This window comes from Eptesicus fuscus, chromosome 10, assembly GCF_027574615.1.
Source record: "Eptesicus fuscus isolate TK198812 chromosome 10, DD_ASM_mEF_20220401, whole genome shotgun sequence".
Taxonomy (NCBI): domain Eukaryota; kingdom Metazoa; phylum Chordata; class Mammalia; order Chiroptera; family Vespertilionidae; genus Eptesicus; species Eptesicus fuscus.
The window spans coordinates 4,714,861-4,733,193 of NC_072482.1; the positions used below are offsets into that span (position 1 = coordinate 4,714,861).

At 41.5% G+C, this 18,333-nt stretch overlaps 1 protein-coding gene and 1 pseudogene across 3 annotated transcripts in view; one reads left to right on the plus strand and one right to left on the minus strand.

The window, feature by feature from the left end:
- The window catches only part of NUDT3 (nudix hydrolase 3), a 98,760-nt gene that overhangs the window by 62,260 nt on the left and 18,167 nt on the right, over positions 1-18,333 (minus strand). The window lies entirely within an intron of this gene.
- Positions 13,284-14,084, plus strand: LOC129150439 (40S ribosomal protein S2-like; annotated as a pseudogene).

An 18,333-nucleotide genomic window follows, 5' to 3' on the forward strand; every position in this document is an offset into this window, starting at 1 on the left:
TCTAATTAGCATATTAGCTCTTTATTATATAGGATGGGTCAGTGGTCGGCAAACTCATTAGTCAACAGAGCCAAATTTCAACAGTACAATGATTGAAATTTCTTTTGAGAGCCAAATTTTTTAAACTTAAACTTCTTCTAAAGCCACTTCTTCAAAACAGACCCGCCCAGGCCGTGGTATTTTGTGGAAGAGCCACACTCAAGGGTCCAAAGAGCCGCATGTGGCTCGCGAGCCGCAGTTTGCCGACCATGGGGATGGGTGAAAATACAGATGAAATAAGACTGGCCAACTATTGATTAAGGCTGGAAGATGAGTACACTGAGTTTATTATACTATCTTTCTTCTGTGTATGTCTGAAATTTTCCACAATAAAGTGTTAAAAAATGAATAACAACCAAGAAACAAAGACCCAATGCCAAAGACCATGGCTGACAAGCACCTCCATGGCCTGGCCCTCTGAACTCACTTCATGTTTGTTCTTGGCATCACTAATCTAACTGGTCTAATTTCAGTTCTTCATATACACTACATTCTCTCTTGCTACAGTGCTTGCACATGCTGATCCCTCAATGTGGAATGCCCTTCCCAATGCCTAGTTAACTCCTACTCATCCTTCAGAGAGCAGGGCAGCCTTCCCTAAGAAACTCCTGACCACCCTGTCCATATAAAGGTCTTTTGTCAGAAGCACTCACTGATGTTCTTTTTCTAGATAATGGTACCTCAGTTTATGATCAAACATTTCTGATTGTGATTATCTGTAAACTTCATAAGAGCAGAATCCATACTTCTGCTTATCAGTGAATACCAAGCATCTGCAATAGGACCAGCTCTTTAAAAGTAGTTGTTGAATAATCTATTACTATTTAAGACTATCAAGGCAACTGCTTTCAAAGTTTTATAACAAAACATTCTAAATTTTTTTAAAAATGTTATTTTGGCCCCAGTTTCGCTCTATTTGCTACAGAGAAATTGTTCATATTTATTCCCTTTGAAGATCCTTTCATTTGAGATACTGGAGTCCTCAACATTCCTGGGATAAAAGTATCATGATTACCAACCAAAAATAACCACACAAATCCACCCCCTGGCCTCTTTTCACTCTTTGTGGCTGCTTCTCCTCTCCCCTCCCCCAAGTCAACATCAAAGAACTGGAGACACTTGGGGATAAATTCCCTGCCAGACCCCAGGAGCTTCCTTCAGTTCCTGCTCCAGAGGGCTGGCACTCAGACTTCTATTAGAAACGCTTCAGCACAGCCCCAGGAGCTCACTCGGAGCTGCTTTCACTGCGATCACACTCACATGCCTTCGCCAATATATCCCAGGCATCATCACAGTGCCATTTAAATGGGCTTAGCTTTTTATTTTAGCAAAACTCCTGGGTGATAGGCAAAAAGCAGAAGAGATTAGAAATTAAATCTGATTTAAATAAGTTTGGTTATTTTGTCATGTTAACATTCAGTGTAACAATTCATGTTACTATAGAGTGACATATTGAATATTAATTTCAATACTTCTTAGAAATACAATGCTGGCACTAAGGACCATTAAGTGCTTAGGACCCTAAGAAAGAAATGGCCAGCCAGGAGACTCAATTCATCAAAATACCATCTAAACACGAAACTAAATGAAGCATCTGGCACAGGCTTCATCAATAATTCAGACATCATCAATCCAAATTTATAATTGAGAAGAAGCCAAGTAAAAATTTAACTTTTATTCTATCTATGACCTGCTAAGTAAATCAAGAATAGAGTCCAAAAAAATTTAGACACTCTCATTTGAAAATAATCCATGTTAACTACAAATCACTTGCTCAGTATAAAACCAGGGCTAAAGATTAGACCCTTCTGAAAACTAGACCATTCCTACCTGCAGGAAAGACTGCATTTCAATTTCAGACAGACTGAGCCTGTCTTTAAGGAAAGACTTCATTTATAGCCTATTACAGTATTTATTTGCTGATTGTCACAAATCTCAGATGTCTGCCCTTGTACTTAACTAATTCCTCCTGCCATCATTAGTCCCATTCTGGTGTTTATTGGGAGCAATATGGTTATATATAATAGGACAATTATTAAGTAACTAGAGGCCCTGTGCATGAAATTCGTGCATGGGTGAGGTGTCCCTCAGCCCGGCCTGCACCCTCTCCAATCTGGGACCCCTTGGGGGATGTCCGACTGCCGGTTTAGGCCCGATCCCCCTCACAATCTGGGACCACTGGCTCCTAACAGCTCGCCTGCCTGCCTGCCCAACTGCCCCTAACCGCTTCTGCCTGCCAGCTTGATCGCCCCCTAACTGCTCCCCTGCTGGTCTGATTGACGCCTAACTGCTCCCTGGCTGGCCTGATCACCCACAACTGCCCTCCCCTGCCGGCCTGATCACCCACAACTGTCCTAGCCTGCTGAAATCCGCCTCCTCCACCAACACCTGCCTCCTCTGCGCTAGGTGGCAGAGATGCCAGGACCGGCCTCCTCAGCACCATGCAGAGCCATGGGACCCCCAGGCCTCACTGCACGGAGCAGCCACGGGGTCCCACCTATGCTGTGTGTGTAGCCATCTTGTGACGGCCATCTTGTGATGGCATCGAGCAAGGGCATCATGTGAGGGTGTCACACAAGGGCATGACGCCACCTAGGCTTTTATTATATAGGATTTCTCTTCTGTTTTTCTCTTTAAGAAGTGTCCAGCCATCATGGCTCAGTGGGTGAGCTTTAACCTATGAACCAGGAGGTCATGGTTCAATTCCCAGTCAGGGCATACACCTGGGCTGCAGGCTCGATTCCCAGTGTGAGGCATGCAAGGAGGCAGCCAATAATGATTCTCTCTCATCATTGATGTTTCTATTTCTCTCTCTCCTCCCTTCCTCTCTAAAATCAATAAAAATATGTTTTGTTTTGTTTTTAAAAGAATTGTGGCTCTTTATCTGGCAGCTACTAGAAGTTTTAAGTGGTGGCCTGTATTGCCAATTAATAGTATATATGCATAAAGCTCCTACACAGCACTGACCAAATGTTTAATTTAATAAGCCAGTCAGTGTGTGTATGCCTCCTCAAGTACCAGGAAACTTAAGAAGACTGTTCATGTCTACTGTTCCACAGACCTTGATGTGTCACATTCATTGTACAATTTGCCAGCCAATCTCTTAAAACGTGTAGAGAATTTTTAAAATAAGTCTTCTAATTCCTTATCTGTCAGCATATTGCCCACAGGTGGAATTAGGTGACAGTTTCCAGTTCTATTTTCCCAAGAAAAAGCTTTGACTAGAGAGAACCAAGATGGTGGTGCAGGTAAACACGACTGTACTCTCTCTTTCCCACAACCACATCAAAATTACAATTGAAATACAGAAACGCCTGAAATATGACTGAATGGATGTCCTACAACTAGAAAAGTAAAGAAGAAAGCACATCGAGACAGATAGGCGGGGCGGAGGCACAGAACAGGCTGGTCCGGCACCCACATGCAGCGTATTTTTAAGCAGAAGGGATATCTCCAAGACCTCCAGTGAGAAGCTGGGGTCCCAGTCCTCCCTCCTGCCCCCCCAGCCCAGAGCTCCAGAGCTGGGAAGAGAAGTCCCAATAACTTCAGGCTATAAAGAGTATCAGGGATTGTGGCTGAGTGACACATAAGCTGCTGGAGTCCCAGGTGTTCCTCTTACAGAGCCCTTGTACAAACTTACACAGTCTCACTTCCTCTGAGCTCCAGCACCAGGTAGCAGCTTTGGGGGAAATCCAGGGACACAGGGGGAGGAACTGGACTGTCTGGCATCGGGACAGGAACTTGGGGCGGCTTTCTCCCAGACAGGGGTGCTTGCAGGGGTCATTGTTCCTGTGCTGGCACCTCCCCACAGCAGAGCTGACTGGCAGCCATATCTGAGTTTCCATCAGCTTGGCCTACACTGTTCGATCAGCTCTGGTGAATCCCTGAGACCCTGCCCCATCCAATTTGCAGCCCCACCCAAGCTGAATGCAGCTGCTTTTCCATATGAATGGCCTGTCCTGGCTCAGGCTTCAGACTTTTGCTAAAATCTCTCAAACAAGCAGCAGCTGGAGTCAAACCTATCAATAAAAGGCCCACGGCCCGGCAATAGCACCAGCCTACATTGCTTCATAGCTGGGTCTCGCCTGGCACTTCCTAGCCCAATACAAGTAGCAAACATTTGCAGATCTCTCTGTAGCTCCTGCCAGGTGAACCCACGCAGTGGCTGACTTTGCACCTCTCGGGAGGCCCAGAGCTAGTGTACCCACTTCAGACCATACCAGATTATAACTTCAAACCATACTAGGTTACAACTCTACACATCACAAGCAACACACTCAAGGGGCAGACTCAGTGAGCACCAAAGATCCACTGAAGTAAGTCCTGCTCCATAGGTGTGCCTCCGGCTCAGCAGCTCTTCCACTGTAGACACAGCTGGTCCTCACAGCCAATTGGTCTGGAGGTAAATTCCTCCCAGTGAAGCCAATAGCAATCAAGACTCAACTACAATAAGACTGTGCACACAGCCCACACAGGGGTGCACCTAGAGTGCCCAGCTCAGGTGACTAGGGAGGCTGAGCCACGGGGCCCTACAAGACACCTAGTACACAAAGCACTCTACCAATTCCAGGAAACATAACAGCTCTACCTAATACATAGGAACAAACACAGGGAGGCAGCCAAAATGCGGAGACAAAGAAATATGTCACAACTGAAAGAAATGGAAGCAAGCAAACTACTGGATACAGAGTACAAAACAATGCTTATAAGGTTACTCAAGGATCTTAATGAGAGCTTCAAGGGACTTAATGTGAGCTTCAAGAAAATTAATGAGAGCATCAAGGGATTTAGTGAGACTGTCAAGGATCTTAATGAGAATGTCAAAGACATGAAAAAGGACCAGTCAGAAATTAAGCATACACTAACTGAAATAAAGAATAATTTATAGGGATTCAACAGTAGAGTAGAGGATTCTGAGAATCAAATCAACAATGTGGAATATGAGGAGGCAAAAAACACCTAATCAGAAGAGCAAAAAGAAAAAAGAATCCAAAAATATGAAGATAGTGTAAGAAGCCTCTGGGACAACTTGCAGAGTACCAACATTCGCATTATGGGGGTGCCAGAAGGAGAAGAGAGAGACCAAGATATTGAAAACCTATTTGAAGAAATGACAGAAAACTTCCCCTACCTGGTGAGAGAGATAGACTTACAAGTCCAGGAAGCCCAGAGAGTCATAAACAAGACCCACACCAAGACACATCATAATTAAAATGCCAAGGGTTAAAGACAAATAGAGAATCTTAAAAGCAGCAAGAGAAAAGCAGTTAAAAACCTTCAAGAGAGTGCCCATATGACTTGCAGCTGATTTCTCAATAGAAACTTTGCAGGCTATTCAAAGTGATGAATAGCAAGGACCTACATTCCAAGATCACTCTACCCAGCAAAGCTGTCATTTAGAATTGAAGGTCACATAAAAAGCCTCACGGACAAGAAAAAGCTAAAGGAGTTCATCACCACCATACCAGAATTACATGAAATGTTTAAGGTATTCTTTAAAAAGAGGAAGAAGGAGGAGGAGGAAGTAGGAGGTAGGAGGTAGAAGGTAGGAGGAGAAGAAGGAGGAGGAGAAAAAATATGAACAATAAAATGGCAATAAATACACATCTATCAACAACTGAATCTAAAAATCAAAAGAAATGAACAAGAAATCTAATGAACAAAATAAACTGATGAATAAAATAGAATCAGAGACATGGAAACATGGAACAGACTGATGAATTTCAGAGGGAAGGGTGGTGGGGGAGCTTAACCAAAGGTCTTATATGCATACTAGAGGCCCGGTGCATGAATTCGTGCATGGGTGGGGTCCCTCGGCTGGGCCGTGATCTGGGCCTGCCGGGGGAAGGGACCACAGGAGGTTGGCCGGCCACAGGAGGTTGGCTGGCCACAGGAGGTTGGCTGTGGGAGTGCACTGACCACCAGGGGGCAGCTCCTGTGTTGAGCATCTGCTTCTTGGTGTCAGTGTGCGTTATAGCTACCGGCAAGTTGTCCGGTCGTAATGGTCGCTTAGGCTTTTATATATATAGATTTGCATGACCTATGGACACAGACAATAGGGTGGTGAAGGCCTGTGTCGGGGTGGGAACCAGGTGGAGAGGGGCAATGATGGGGGGAAGGAGGGACATCTGTAATACTCTCAATAATTAATATTTTTTTAAAAAGCTTTGACTGTATACATTTTTCTGATAAAGTCTGAGCTCTACCCCCAGCCATCTTAAGGATTATTGTCAGTCCACACTACAGCGCTAATTCTGCAGAATGGGTTGTGATCTTCCTGTGCACAACCTAGGGGATTATCATTATCAAGAAGCTCCTGGATCATCAATCCAGGATGAAAAAGAAACAAGTTAGGGTACTAAAACTCAACCTACAGTAAGTGTAAGAGTTTAACATGCAGGAAAACAAATGAAACATTCAGCTAATCAGCCAGATGACTTTGGCAGGCAGTTCTTTCAAAGCACAGTCACTGTGCTACCAATATGACCCACCAAAACAAGTGCCATAAATCCTGGACTTCACTACACAGCAACAAATTCTCTCCATATAAGAGTGAGAAAAGGATTTATTGTCTGTGTTCTTTTCAAACTTACACATAAAATAATACTAGTCTACAGCAGCATTTATAAATCCCCAAAAAAATGACAATAAATGGAGGACACACTAAGGATCAGGAGCAAAGAATTGCAAAAGCATATATGATGCAGGCTGGGTTTTTATTAGTTTTGTTTTGTTGGTTCTCCTAAAGTTACCTATTTAAAGGCTTTGATTATATACTTTAATAATGAAGGTGAAATTAAGTTTCACACAAAAGAGCAAATACTAAGCAAAATATTTTGAAATGTGTAAGTCACTCCGATTAGGTAAAGCCCTTAAATAGTCCTAGGAATGGCCCTAGCCGGTTTGGCTCTGTGGACAGAGTGTCAGCCTGCGGACTGAAGGGTCCCAGGTTCGATTCCAGTCAGGGGCACATGCCTGGGTTGCAGGCTTGGTCCTGAGTGGGGGGCCTGCAGGAGGCAAGGGATTGATGATTCTCTCTCATCATTGATGTTTCTATCTCTCTCTCTTTCTCCCTTCCTCTCTGAAATCAATAAAAGTATATTTTTAAAAAAAATAGTTTTAGGAATGGATGACTTGACAAAAATGTGGTTTATTAATTTGTTTGCTTTTCTTCCTTTACTAGAAACCAGCTGGCCATTGGTTTTATAGATCTGCATCTTATATCAAAGTTCATTAACATTTTACATAACTGATTGTTATTGTTTTCATTAGTGTTACTAGCATATAAAACAAAGAGAGCTGATATAATCAATTGTTTCTACCCTTTTGTTTTTCAGTTAATAAATTTTCTAATACCTTTGTATATTATTTGCAAAGAATTATAACCATTAAAACAAGGACAAGTCTAAGATAAAAGTGGACTGTGAAAGCTAATCATTTCAGCATATATAAGACATCACATCCTAATTAGGCAATACACTTAAAAATATTCCTTAATATAAAAGGTAAAATGTAAGAAATTTAAATAAACTTGAAGAAATATAAGTATGCATCATTTAGGGAGAATATGGAACAAAATGGAAGCTCTGTAATGGTTAATCTTAGAATTCACTTAGACAACCAATGTGAAACTAACAAGTAGCCTAACTTGTTATAGTACATTACCCCCGACTGTCCTTTTGTGGCTTCTTTGCCATTTTACAGATATACTTAATGCTGCATATTATTACCCTTAATTGCCCCACTTTCTCTCTCTCTTGGTTTTTGTTTTGCTGAGAATATAGAATAATCTAAAAAGAACATCCATCTACATCCATCTATCTACCTGCATCCATGACCGCATACCCTGCCTCTCCTCCGGGTACTATGGAGGCACTATCTGTGCTCCAAGTGAAAACCAACCCCTGCATCTGTGCATTAGATCTTCTCTCAGCCCTACTTAAAGACACTGCTCCAACCATTCTCCCCCTCTCTTCTGCATCATAACATTACAAACTTTTTATTGACTTTAGAAAGAAAGGGAGAGGGAGAGAGAGAGAGGAAAACATTCACTTGTTCTTCTTATTTATGCGTTCATAAGTTGTTTTTTCTTTTAGAAAGTGAGATTTTTAAAAAAAAAGTTTTCCTTGATTTTTAGAGAGGGAGGAAGGGAAAGGGAGAGAAACATCGATCTGTTGCCTCCCATATCCATCCCGACCTGGAACACAACCCGAAACCTGGGCACGTGCCCTGACCTGGAATTGAGCTGGTGACCTTTCCACCCAACCAACTGAGCCACACCAGCCAGGGCCATTGGATGATTCTTGTACATGCCCTAACTGGGGATTGAACCAGTAACCTTGGCATACTGGGATGATGCTCTAACCAAGTGAGCTACCAGACCAGGGCCTGAACAACGATAATTTCCATTAACATAAAACGCTATAATTTATCCTCTTCTTATGAAAAAATAAAACAAAACCCTATCTTGATTCCATATCCTCTTCTATCTACTGCTTTACTTTATAGCAAAATTATTCAATAAAACTATTATTACTGCTTTATATTCTTTTTCCACTCTCTCCTGAACACAGCTCAAACAGAATTTCATCCCCTTATCAATATCACCAATTACTTTCCTGTTACTAAATTCAAAAGTTAATTCTCAGTCTTCATCCCACTTGACCCATCAGCCATCAGCAGTCCTTGTCATGGTGACATTCACTCTGTCTTGAATCAACTTTTCCTTGGCTTCCAGAACACATACTCCTGGTTTTCCTGCTCCCTTGCCTGCAACTCTTTCTTTATCTCCTCAGCCTCTAAATCAGGGAATGCTGCAGGGCTTGGTTCTCAGATTGTCTTATTTTCTACACCTACTCACTATCTTAGTGATTTTATCCAGGCCTGTGGCTTAAAATACCATTGATAAGCTGACAACTTCCAAATTGGTATCTCCAGCCCAAATTTATACCTCTCCCCTGAATGCCAATCCTATATAATAAAAAGCTAATATGCAAATTGTCCCCTCGACCAGGAGTTTGACCAGGGGGCGGGGCTGGCCCCACCCCCAAACAACACCCCCCACCCCAATCAGGGGTGCGGCCGGCCAGCCAACCACCCTGTGGCCCCATCCCCCGGCTGGCACTGCCCCCAATTGGCCCTCCCACCCCAATCTGGGGCAGGGCCAGCTGGCCAACCTCCCACATCCCCTCCCCCCTCCCCCAGCCACCCGGCCGATTGGCCCTGATCAGGGCGGGCTGGCCAGACCCCACCTGTGCACAAATTCAAGCACCGGGCCTCTAGTTTCTAAATATAACTGATCTCTCCATCCCAAACTTGCTCCTTCAGTAATCTTCTCCATTTAAGGAAATAGTAGCTCCAGCCTTCATTACCCTGGTCAAAAACCTTAGGACCATTCTTGACCAAACTCATATCTCATACCCAATCAACAAAATCCTACCTTCTTCCTGGCTGTTGCAGCTCAATTGGTTGAGCTTCATCCCATGCACCAAAAGGTCACAGGTTCGATTCCTGGTCAGGGTATATGCCCAGGTTGAGGGCTCAATCTCTAATAAGGGGCGTGCAGGAGGTAGCTGATCGATGTTTCTCTCTCACATCGATGTTTTTCATTCTCTCTCTCCCTTCTTCTCTCTAAAATCAATAAAAAAATTTTTTTTAAATTCCACCTTCAGATATAACCCAACTGTGACCTCATACCGCTTCCACTGACACCATCCTGATCTATGCAATCGTCATCTCTTATCTCAATTAAAGTTAACAGCTCCCACCCTAGCAGGTTTGGCTCAGTGAATAGAGCGTTGGCCTGCAGACTGAAAGGTCCTGGGTTCAATTCTGGCCAGGGGCACATGCCCAGGTTGCAGGCTCGATCCCAGGTTGGGGGTGTGCAGGAGGCAGCCAATCAATGATTCTCTCTCATCAATGATGTTTCTATCTCTCTCTCCCTCTCCCTTCCTCTCTGAAATCAATAAAAATATATTTTAATTAATTAACTAATTAAAGTTAGCAGCTCCCTAACTGGTGTATCTATGCCTATTCTGGTCCCTTTGCCCATAGTCTTTCTCAACACAAGAGCAAGGGAAATCCCTTTTAAATTTCATCTTATCAATTATCATCATTTACATCTGCTATAATTCCTATAACCTGAATATTATCTAACATACCATTAATTTCAAATTCTGAGGCTTTGCTTATGCCTACATAAGCAGTATATTATACACACACACACACATTTTGTTTTGAGAGTGTTTTATACACACACACACACACACATATGTAAGAATAATTTATTGATTTTCAGAGAGAGAGGAAGGGGGGAGAGAGAGAGAGAAATATCCATGTAAGAGCACAATGTCAACTGGCTGCCTCTCACATGTCTCCCTACTAGGGATCAAGGATAGATAATTTCCCTAAGAAAGGAAGATCACAATTTCTCAACTCACAGCTACATCATCCATGTCTAAAGATACTACAAAAGGTGAAATTGATTTCAGTCAAGGGCACATACCTCGATTGTGGGCTCGATCCCTAGCCCAGATGGGGGTATGTGTGGAAGGCAACCAATCAATGTGTCTCTCTCTCTGTCTCTCCCCCTCCATTCCACTCTCTCTAAAAAATCAATGGAAAAATATCCTTTGGTGAGTATTAAAAAAAAAAAAAAAAAAAGATAAAGCTGACCATATCAGTAAGTTGTCTGATTCCTAAAACAGGCATGTACTCCAAGGAAACCAGATGAAACTGTAAATATGAAACAAAAATATGGGAACTCTTACACTTACCTTTATAAATGTTAATAATTTACCTTATTGTGTCTTATGCAACAAGACATTATCTAATATTATTACTCAGGCATCATTCTGTGACTAATCATTCACAGTTTTGTTTTGTTTTGAGAGTGTTTTATACAACATAATCAAGTAGGATCTATTCCAGGCCTGCAAGGATAGTTCAATATCTGCAAATCAATCAATCTGACACACAACTATAACAAAATGAATAAAAATCATACGATCTTCTCAATAAATGCAGAAAAAGCATCTGGCAAAATTCAATATAATTCATGATTTAAAACTCTCAAAACGTGGCTCTAGAGAGAATGTACCTCAACATAATAAAAGCCATATATGACAAGACGAAAGCTAACACCATACTCAAAGGTTAAAAAACTGAAAGCTTTTCTTCTAAGATCCGAATAAAACAAGGATGTTCACTATCACTCCTGTTATTCAAAATAATACTGGAAGTCAATTAGGCAAGAAAAATAAATAAAAAGAACCCATATCAGAAAGGAAAAATAAAACTATCAGCATTTGCAGATGATATTGTGGTGTGTGTTTTTTTTCTTCCTTAGAAAATAATTTAACAGGAACAAAACTCGATTAGCACAAAACATAACAAATTGATTTGGGCAACCAAATACTGGAAACAACCTAATTGTGCATTAGAAAAATAATTTACTATCAACCACAAAAATGTTCATTATAAAGAATGTGGCAACATGGAAAACAGTTCAGATGCTAAAATTTTATTTATTTTATTTAATTTCTTTTCCAATGACATGGTCTCATATATATATATTAAAAAACAAAACAAAACAAAAAAACCTGATGACTCCACCAAAGTAAGAATAAACCAATTCAGTAAAGTTTCAGGATACAAAGTCAATAGGCATAAATAAATGTATTTCTATACACTAACAATGAGCTATCAGAAAGAAAAATTAAGAAAATAATCCCATTTACAACTGCATCAAAAAGAATAAAATACCTGAGAATGAATTCAACTAAGGAGGTGAAAGATCTGTACACTAAAAACTATGACATTGATGAAAGAAACTAAAGACACAAATAAATGGAAAGGTATTCCATGCTCATGGATTGGAAGAATATTGTTAAAATGTTCATGCTACCAAAAACAATCTATACATTCACTACAAATCTCTATCAAAATTCCAATGATATTTTTCACAGAAATAGACAAAATAATCCTAAAATTTGTGTGGAACCACAAAAGACCCTGAATAGCCAAAGCAATCTTGAGAAAAAGGAACAAAGATGGAGGCATCATGCTTCCAGATTTCAAACTATATTACAAAGTTACAGTAATCAAAACAGAATGGTACTAGAATCAAAACATACACATACATGAATGGGACAGAATACAACCCAAAAATAAACCCATGCACTTACGGTCAGTTAATTTACCACAAAAAAAGCCAAAAATATACAATGGGGAAAAGGATAGTCTCTTCAAAATATAGTGTTGAGAAAAGTGGGCAGCCGCATGCAAAAGAATAAAACTGGACCCTATCTTACACCATACACAAAGGTCAACTCTATTAAAATAAAGACTTGAGCCCTAGCTGGTTTGGCTCAGTGGATAGAGCATTGACCTGTGGATTGAAGGGTCCTAGGTTTGATTCCAGCCAAGGGCACATGCCCGGATTGCAGGCTCAATCCCCAGTTGGGAGGCATGCAGGAGGCAGCCGAACAATGATCTCTCTTTCTCCCTCTCCCTTTCTCTCTGAAATAAAATATATATATATATTTTAAAATAAAGGCTTGAAAATAAGACCTGAAACCATAAAACTTCTCGACAAAAACATTGGGGGTAAGCTCCTTGATAGTAGTCTTAGCAATGAATTTTTTTGGATTTGACACCAAAAGCAAAAGCAACAAAAGCAAAAATAAACAAGTGAAACTACATCAAACTAAAAAGCTTCTGCACACCATGGGAAACCATCAACAAAATGAAAAGACATCTTTTTCTTGCTAATTTATTTTTTAAACGTATTTTTATTGATTTCAGAGAAGGGAGAGGGAGAGATAGAAACATCAATAATGAGAGAGAATCATTGATTGGCTGCCTCCTGCATGCCTCACACTGGGAATCAAGAGCACAACCTGGGCATGTGCCCTGACTGGGAATTGAACCATAACCTCCTGGTTCATAGGTTGATGCTCAACCACTGAGCCATGCTGACCAGGAGAAAAGGCATCTTACCAGACAGAAGAAATATCTACAAATCATTCATCAGATTGGGGTAATATACAGAATACATCAATAACTCATACAACTTAAAAGCAAACATTCTGATTAAAAAGTGGGGAGAGGATCTATATAAACATTTTTTTCAAAGATGACATACAAATGGCCAACAGGTACATGAAAAGGTACTCAACATCACTAATCATCGGGGAAATGCAAATTAAAACCGCAATGAGCTTCTTTTTTGAGGAAACACACAAATGCTGCAGTTGGGCCCAGGGGTCCCAGGGGCCCTGGAATGGGAGGCCACTGCAGCACCCAGCATCCGGGGCCAAGGTCTTGACTAGGGTCAGGGCTGGGGCCGTAGAGTTTACAGAGGCAAGGCTGAGGACAGGAGTGGATCCCGGTCACCAAGCCTGGTCAAGGACAGGAAGATCGAGTCCCTGGAGATCTATCTCTTCTCCCTGCCCATCAAGGAATCTGAGATCATTGACTTTTTCTTGGGGGCATCCCTCAAGGACTAGGTTTTAAAGATTATGCCAGTGCAAAGCAGACACATTGCTGGCCAAAGGACCCAGTTCTAGGCATTTGTCGCCATTGGGGACGACAACAGACATGTTCTGGGTGGTAAGTGCCCAAAGGAAGTAACCACTGCCATCCGTGGGACCATCGTCCTGGTCAAGCTCTCTACTGTCCCTGTGCGGCAAGGGTACCGGGGGAACAAGGTCAGCAGGCCCCACTCCGTGCTGCTGGGGCCCTGTGCTGGTGGGCCTCAGCCCCGCCCCCAGGGCACTGGCATCGTCTCAGCCCGTGTCCAAGAATCTGCTGCTGACGGCTGGTATCGCCAGCCGCTACACTCGCCCAGGGCTGCACTGGCACCCGGGGCAGCTTCGCCAAGGCCACCTCTGAGGCCATCTCTAAGACCTCCAGCTATCGCACCCCCGAGCTCTGGGAAGGGACTGTGCTCACCAAGTCTCCCAGCAGGAATCACTGACATCTTGGAAAGGCCCTCAGCAGTTTCTGTGCAGGGGACCCAGGCTCCAGCTGTGGCCACCATGTAATTTCATGCAAGAAAAATACAGTGAATTAAGTCTGTTTAACAAAACAAAAAAGCAATGAGAGATCAGCTCAGACCTATTAGAATGGCTGTCCTTAAAAAAGACAAGAGATAACTGTTGGATGTGGAGTAAAGGGAACACCTGGGCGCTGCGTGTGGGAATGTAAATTGGTGCAGCCACTTTGGAAAACAGTATGAGAAAAATTAAAATAAAAAATTATAAATAGAACTAACATATGATCCAGCAATTCCATTTATGGGTATATATATCCAAAAGAAACAAAATTACTATCTCAAAGTGATATCTACACTCATGTTCACTGCAGCATTCTTTACAATGGCCAAGCCATGAAAACAACCTAAATGCCCATTTACTGATGAATGGATAAAGATGATGTGGTGTACACACACACACACACACACACACACACACACACACACACACACACACACACACTCTGGAATATTATCTATATATATAAAAGGCTTAAGTGACCAACCGGCAGGCCGGCCGGTACATATGACGCACACTGGCAATTTAAAAATAAAAGTTGGCTCACACATGCACAATACATATAAAGCTCTCACTGGCACCAATCGCATGCATGTGTTTCGGTCTGTCATTGTCGGTCGTGGAATTTGGTTGACACTTCTATTATAGAGAAAGGGCAAATAGCGATATTAAAATATTTCTTCTAATTAATTTCCTTTTAATGTGCATGAATCCGTGCACCAGGCCACTATTCAGAATATAAAAAAGAAGAAAACCCTACCATTTGCAACAACAGGAATGGACCATGAGATCCATATATGTGAAATATGCTATGTGAAATCAGTCAGACAAAGACACACAATGTGATCTCACTTACATGTGGAATCTAAAAAACCAAACTCATTGAAACACAGAACAGATTGGTGGTTGCCAAAAGTAGAGGTAGGGGTGGGGTGGGAGGTGAACATGGTCAAAGGTACAAACTTCCAGTTATAAGATAAATTAAGACCTGGGGATGTGATGTACAGTATGATGACTACAGTTTAATAATACTGTATTGTATATCTGAAAGTTGTTAAGAAAATAAATCTTAAAAGTTCTAATCACAAGAAAAAAATTTTCTTGTAACTATGTTAGAGAAACTAGACAGACACTAACTTAATAACCAAGCAATCAAGGTAAAACATCACCAGTAATAAGCCATGTTGGCATAACATGCCCTCTGATATGATGCATTGACAAGGGTACGTCACTTCTATGATATTACTGCCAAAAAATGCATGACCTCAAACTAATCAAGAGAAAACATGAGCTCCAGATTAAGGAACATTCTACAAAATAATTCACTATGAATCTTTGTACAGCTCAATTTTCTTGACACTTTAAAACAACATATCACAAGACACTGAATGCAGAAGCAGATATGAAAACCCATCTATCTTCAATTAATCCAAAGAGATTTGTAAAAAATGTAAAATACCACCACTCTTTACACTAAATCTCATGCCTGCTTCTTATTAATAAGCACCGGGGGGAAAGGCTGGCAAATGGAGAGTAGTAATTCTTTAAAATAGTTGATTGTCCTATTTTTTAAGATGTGTACTTTGTGGGGCTGGAGAAAGAAAACCATTAATTACTGTGGTCCCCAATACTATTTTCTTTTGTGATTTAACAATGTCATTTACAACAACAAATAAATGGGCACATAGCCATTAAAAATGTGTATGCCAAATTCAGATTAGGAAAAAAAATGTTTTATAGATGAAAAAGCCATAAAACTGTGTATAAATTTATCACAATGTTATACAAACTAAAAACCATAATGACTAAAAAGAACTGCTTCCAAATGTGTTGAAGGATAGATGATGTTTATTCTCACAAGTGTGGCCTACTACGTGTAGAGCACCATGGAGGATACACTATGAGCTGGAGAGACAATTAGAACTCTGGTAACTTATAATCCAGTGGGCTCAAAAGAGGGGTGTTGCTCTAGCTGGTTGGGCTCAGTGGATAGATCTTTGGCCCAAGGACTGAAGGGTACTGGGTTCAATTCCAGTCAAGGGCACATATTTCAGTTGCAGGTTCGATCCCCAGCCCCATGTGGGAGACAACCAATCGATGTGTGTCTCTCAAATCAGTGAAGAAAATACCCTCGGGTGAGGATTAACAACAACTAAACCTCAAATGCCACCCTATGGGGCCTGGACAGGGGAGCATAAGTTTGTGATGTCAGTCAAACTATGCGGCCATAAGCACATCATGATTCCAAAGTAAAGAGAAATATTTTCATCTCCAGAAAGAAGTAAGTGCTCTCCCATTTTTAAAAAAAATATGTTTTATTGATTTTTTACAGAGAGGAAGGGAGAGAGATAGTTAGAAAGATCGATGAGAGAGAAACATCGATTCAGCTGCCTCCTGCACACTCCCCACTGGGGATGTGCCCACAACCAAGGTACATGCCCTTGACCTGGAATCGAACCCGGGACCCTTCAGTCCGCAGGCCAACACTCTATCCACTGAGCCAAACTGGTGAGGGCTCTCCCATTTTTCTTGAAACATGTTGCCCTTTATGTCTTCCATCTTCCCACATTTGAGAGAAATTCACCACGGCACAAGAAGTTTCTGACCTTCCTCTTAACTCTACCTTAAAAAGGCAGGAACGTCTCAGCCACCACAATAAATGGCAGCTGACACAAAGCCTCAGCATCTCTGCAGGGAGTGTAAGAGCTGTGGCCAACTGAGAAGGCGTGAGGAGTGCAAAGGGCAGCCACCACACAGCTGCGGCCAGTCATTACAGAGGAATGTTGGCCCAGTGCTGCCAGATCTTGTGATTTTTTTCAAGAGAATCCTAAAGACTAGGTTACTTACTGAAATTTTTCAATATTAAAATGTGGGCAACTAATGTTTAAAAACTAATCATCTTGCTGCCCAAACGTAGCCATACGCCATCAGTTTGTGGTCCTCACAACCCTTAGGACAACAGGCTTCCAAAGGCTGTACCAGTACATCCAGGACTCTGGCTTCCATGGTCTACCTGGGCCCATGTTTTCCACCTGGAATATTCTTCATCAGCACCCAAATCCAACCAAGACATCCAGGTGCAGCCCCGCGCTCCAAAAAATTGTCCCTTACACCCCAGCTCATCTTCATAGACTCCTCCCAAATCCCCTACACATTCCTCTCCATCAATTCTCTAATTATTTTACACTCTCTAAACTGCATCTTGCTAACAGTTTAGAGCTCCTCAAGAGCTCAGATTCTATATCCTATACATCTTAAACTCCTCAGTTCCAAGTATTCTTTATAGATACGACAATTACTTTCCTAATAAAAAATTAATTGCTTTTTGAAAGAAAAATCACTCATAAATGCTTGGCCGAAGGATGATCCCAAGCTAGCTCCTTATTAAATAGTTGCTGAACTTACAAAAATATCATAGAAATGCAATTATTATACACAGAAACTCTCTGGATTTTTTTCTAACTCATTTTACCAATAAAATCTGTAGTTTCTGTCTTATTATTATTATTAAAGGCAGTCTATCAAAACTGCAAAACCTCCTGGGAAGAAATCAGCACCACAGCAATAGGAGAAAAAGCAGAGTCAGGGTTCAGCACATTTAGTAAATGACTGAATAAAAGTAGCAACCAAGTAGTTTCTGCAAAGAGAAGCAAATGAAAACATTAAATAATCAAAGTTCCAATTATTCAAAATATGTTAGCTCAAGTTACTCACATATAAAAAGTGTCTTTAGCCCTAGGTGGTTTGGCTCAGTGGATAGAGCATTGGCCTGCAGACTGAAGGGCCCCGGGCTCGATTCTGGTCAAGGGCATGTACCTCAGTTGCAGGCTCAATCCCCAGCCCTGGTTGGGGCATGTGCAGGAGGCAACCAATCGACATGTCTCTCTCACATTGATGTTTCTCTCTCTCTCTGTCTCTCCCCCTTCCTTCCACTCTCTCTAGAAATCAATGGAAAAATATCCTCAAGTGAGGATTTAAAAAGCAAAAAAGTAAGATTTTTTAAAAAAAGAGTAAAGAAAGAACTCTTACCATTTACAACTGCATGGATGGACCTGGAGAGCATTATGTTAAGTGAAATAAGCCAGTCAGAGAAGGTTAAGTATCCCATGATTTCACTCATTTGTTGAATAAAATGAACAATATAAACTGATGAACAAAAATAGATCGAACAAACCTCAGAGGGAAGGCAGGGGAGCAGGGGGAGGAGAGTTGGGGGGAAGATATCAACCAAAGAACTTGT